This window comes from Caloenas nicobarica, chromosome 5, assembly GCF_036013445.1.
Source record: "Caloenas nicobarica isolate bCalNic1 chromosome 5, bCalNic1.hap1, whole genome shotgun sequence".
Classification (NCBI taxonomy): Eukaryota; Metazoa; Chordata; class Aves; order Columbiformes; family Columbidae; genus Caloenas; species Caloenas nicobarica.
In genome coordinates this window covers 48,969,517-48,974,762 of record NC_088249.1, presented here as the reverse complement: position 1 = coordinate 48,974,762, position 5,246 = coordinate 48,969,517, and positions in this window count along the sequence as shown.

The window sequence follows — 5,246 nt, the reverse complement described above, 5'->3', positions numbered from 1 at the left end:
TTTTGCAGGTCTCTGCAGAAGTACCTAGCAACATCACTGATGTTGAATATCTGAATGCCAAAAAAACAGTTCTACAGATTGGAAGTGCATTCTGCAACAAATACTGATGATGTCTCTACATGTGGGAAGAAGTGGTGAAAATACTAGAAAAAATGCCCTTGAAACTGGCCCTTCTGTTTCCAAGTGCCTGAGCTTCACGCTACTTTGTCATAGCATGAGTAACAGGACATTTTTTTTTCCTAATTGGAGTTGACTTTTTTCCTAGACTGCTATTAGTGTGAAAAGAGAAAGCAGAAAAGTTAGAGAAATAAAAGATTTGTTTTTCCTGGGTAGAGAGAATTCTATCCACTTTTACTAGACAAGAAAACTCTAGCTTGTTGATACTGGCCATTTCACTGACATTTGTTCATCCTAAGTCATAAGCTTTGCTTCAAAAGCTCAAATAGTCTTTTTCAAAGCCTCAGAGAATTTAGAAGGAGATAAGAAAATTATGGCTCTGGTTTATATCCTTTTGATTACAACACGCCCTTTTGTGGTGTCAGTCTAGTTTGGGTTTCAGTCCTGTAATGACTTTCATTTTTGTAAGTATCCTGGATCCATATGAAGCCCATACACATTTCCTTTAGACATTTGTTCTGCTTATTACACCATTTGTTGTTTTAACACCTTATTAGTAGTTAGTAACTTGTAATTTATTGTTGAGTTTAGAAAAATGGTGTAACTCATTTGAAAACTGTTTGGAGTGTTTTACAACAAACATGGTTTCTTCTGTGGAGCCATAAGCCTGTACAGTACAATAAAGGTGAGAACAAAGCAGTAAATGAACACATAAAGAAATAAAGGTGAGTAATCATAAGGGCTTGCAGGTTTAGTTGATATGAAGGCATATTGATATGTTACTTGCCAAAATTATTTTTCTTCCATTATTCCCAGAAAGTAAATGTTAGTTAGGAAATTCATTATTGGTTAGGATGACTTTCACCTTTAAATTGTGGGTTACAGTTCTTTCAGCCATATTATCCATTGTGAATTTCAAATGTGGTTGATTTGAATGGGCAGGAAGCCATGTGGGAACAGTGGCATGGACTTGGTCTTATTGAAAGCCTAGGCAGTAATGCCAAAGGTGAATGATGCAAACCCCAGTAGACTATGTGGAAAGACAGGTACTGGTTTCACTAAACATGAAAACAGATAATTTTCTTACCCAATAACTTCCTTGGTTTAGCTCAAAGCATGCAGGAAGAGCAATGCATGAGAAATTTATACTGCTCTTCTTTGTGCAGTATATTTTAAATGCATAAACGGAGAGGTTCTCATTCTAGAGCTACTAAGATGATACTTTTCATAAGTTTTAAGTCCACATTCAAATAAAACAATCAGAAAAAATAAAATAAAACTATTTTTTCTACTTGTAGATGTGATTTTTTTTTTCTGCTCTGAAGGAGAAATCTATTACACTTATGTAAATGCATGTAGTCCAATTCAACAAACCTAAGGCTTCTGCTAACATCAGAATATATTGAAACCTAAAAGGCACCAGAAAAAAACCTCAAAGAGTGGAATTAAGTACTGAATTATTGGCTGAAATGCTCCAAGACTGAATGGTTAAAATACTGGACTCAGACTTGAGGAACCTGATTATGTTCTCATCAGCAACTGACCCCTGTTTCCATTTCTTGTGCACTAGAAGCACCTTGTTAGGTAACAATGCAGTATCCTACCCAATGGGTTAGTCAATCAAACAGCTGTCATCTTAAGTAACGGAAAAAGGCAAATGTGTCTTCATGTTCCTGATGTCAGATTTTACACCATAGCAACCAAGCCGCATTAGCACAGGTTTGTTTTTTTTTTATAGATAGCAGTCATGGGTTCAGTATCTATGTTCAATTTCCGATTCTATCGAATAGGTTAATACTATATAATGATACTGTAGCATCAAATAAATGAAACCCATTAAGAGAATAATTCTTCAGCTGCCTGTATCCCCTGGATACAATATAGCATGAACCATTTGTTAATTTATTAATTTGTGTGATTTACTAAAGCTTATTAGAATATTTTTCCCCGATTTTCTGCAGTACTTGTATATTTGCAGCAAAAGGAGTTGCAGTTGAATTGATGCATGATTTTATTCACCCCAGATGCATTGGTGCAGTAGAAATTGCTTGTTGCTCACAAAAGAGCTAGCTCTAGAATTCTGACTCATAAAGCACTTAATTTTCTTCCACAAGTCTTTCTCACTATTATACCAAGGAGCAGCAGATTTTACTGGCAAGAGCAAATGCCAGCTAAGGCCGCATCTGCTGCAGGCACAAAGAGAATGACACTTTCGTAGAAGGATGCAGATACGTCTTTCATCTGAAAAGCTTGCAGGCTTCTTAATAGCGGTTGTCAATAAACATTCTTTATGGACAAGTGGCAGGTTGCTGTTGAGCTTGTGAATCTCATTTCTGAAACTAGGCTGAGGCTAGAGTCTTTGACACAGGAACTATGCAGTCATTGCAAGTGTGGGTGAGAGTTCAGGGCTGTCCTTGAGTCCCTCAGCCTCTTGGCTCACCTGCTCACGGGGAAGCACTTTGCCATAGCAAAATACTCAGCCTAGTTCTGCGTTCAAGTTGCACTTGGAGCAGGGAGCTTGCTTTCATTTTTTTGGCTCCTCAGTTCTACAAATGATAAGACTCTTGATTAATTTTAAACAAATATAATATTAAGGTTGCTGCTTATTTGCTGCAGCAGCAGCCAAAAAAATGCTGTTCTGAAAGCCAGGGATTATGAAGGTTTGAAGTTGTGTTAGCCACCTAGGCAAGATAGAGCTGCAAGAGAGAGGCTCCACAGCTGTCACTTCTTCAGTGATAGGAAGGATAGTGGGATTGTGGCAGACAACATTCTGCTAGATCCATATCTCCAGCAACAATACTGGCCCTGGAAGTATACCAGACAGACCACACAGGGTTAACAACGGCTAAAGATGAGGGGTTTACCCTAGGCACTGACTTAGTATTGACTGAATGCAAGGGAAGTGTTGCACCAGAAAGCAGTCCTACTGAAAGGATAATATGCTCATTCATTTTCAGCGTTGGTCTAAGATAACCACAAAGACCTAGAGTTTCTACGGTGCCAGGTACTCCAAGCAGTATGCTGAGATAACATCACCTGGCTCAAGTCCCAGAGAAAGACTTTTCTTGGAGTCAGACTGGCCAAGCCTTTATTATATTACAAGTTACTTAATTTCTTACTCTGTACCAATTTCATCTCATTGAAGAAACCCAGCTAGGGAGCTTTCTCAGAACCTCAGAGAGATTTTAAAATCCAGTAGGAATTAGCTAAATATCATCTTATTTCTTTAAAAAACTCCAGCTTTCAAACTCCTGGCTGTGTGGGGTACTGTGGTACAGTAACACCTTCAGACACCGTTGCAACCCATAGAAAAATACACCATGAGGTATCACTTTTAATATAGTCCTAATTTAGTAATTTCTCCCATGAGTTCATTTGGATGAGCATCAAACTCTTCTACAAACCTATCCCAGCTCTCCCTGATCGCCAGCAGAGTTCAAGAGTGCAGCCACGCAGCCTTTGTCAACCAAGATCCTTGAAGCAACCTCCCCTCCCAACCTGGGGACTATGTGGAAATCCCCTCACAAGGGAGTCCTCACAAGCTATGCTCAAAGAAGAAAACAGTTGCTATAGTAACCAGTTCTGTACCTGGACTGACTCGGCTCTCTCTTCCTTCTTAATCTTTTCTGGTTTTACTAGTTCTGGATGAGAAGCAGCTCGTCAGGTCCAGGCTGTGCTCGGTTCTGGAGGAGTGTATGGGGAGGCACTGGGGAGTCCTCACCCATCAGCTGGTCCTTGCTTGCTCACTTCACCTGCTGGAGGATGTCCTGCATGAGGTTTGGCACTGCTGTCTTTTTGTGACAGAGCTACCCAAGCCACAGAGGAACAGGCTGTTTGCTTCCCATTCTTGCCCCCAGCTTGTGGCAGAGCCCTGCTGCTATCTTATCCGAGAGTAGACATGCCACTGGTCTGTAGGTTCACTTGCACATCCTTTGCAGTCTCACTGGGATAGATTTCAGCCTGATAGTGGAAAAAGAAACTGGATCCAGTCTCTTTTTTTTTGTGATAGCATGTTTTTGCAACCCTTCCGAGGGTTAAAAGCAACCACAATAAGCACTGGAAACACTCAAAAAGTTCTAAACCTGCTAAATGCATCTTTTCCAATATGTCTGTGGTGGCCAGGCCTTGGACTAATAGTTTTCTGTGTTATGAATTCCACTGTGGAAGTACATAGCTGGGAGCCAAGAAAACTTACTCCAAGAAAGAATATGACAGAGCCACCTCTGGCTATTTCAAGTGTGCAACACAGGCAAATTGCCTTCACAAGCTGGGTCATGTTCTCCTAACAGCAAGTGGACTAGCATGAGGTGGGTATGACATGGTGATTAGGGAGGGGGAAAAAAAGCCACAGGATTAATTACCATGGATGTAATAATGGTCACTAATAACAGGCTGCAGAGAGTCATGTAGGACAAAAGCTGGTAATGCACTATAACAAGGCATCAGGCACTGTCACTGCTTGTGTTAAATACTCAGAGCCTGTATGCTGTGAAGAACACAAGAGCATTCACTGGACGCTTGCAAGGAGCAGGAGCAAAGCCAATTAGAATAATTCCTTCTTATGTTCCTGTAGCTGCCACTAACATTATAGTAAATAATATAACACAATAAAAATATCCAAGACCACACCCACGTCAATATGTTGTTTGAACAACAACCAGTAGTAAAATAAAAACATGCATACATTTCTAAAACATTTCAAAATTTATTATTGACCCGAATAATGATCACAGACTAGTCTTTAAATGACTTCTAAAATATCTTTTTATTCCCCCCACTTTTGCTCATTATGCAACAATTTGCTATGCTAAGTATGCATAGCAATGGACTAATACCAAGCTGAAACAATTGATTTGTGATGGAACTTGCAACTCCAGTACTGCTGGTTATCCAAGCATGCTGCAGTTCTTCCTATGTTAGGATGAAAAAGGGTGGATTCCAGATATGGATTGGACACCGTAGTTTTGACTTGGGCACTGATTGTACTTAAGTAATTGGCATGGTTTTTATGGCACCCTGGCAGAGTTTATTGTTTAAGCCAAAGAATGGTTTATAGCTGGTTATTTCCTCATGGGCTGTTAAACCTCTATCGTGGGTACAATCAGAGTAAGGAGGTGGCAGAGAGAGGC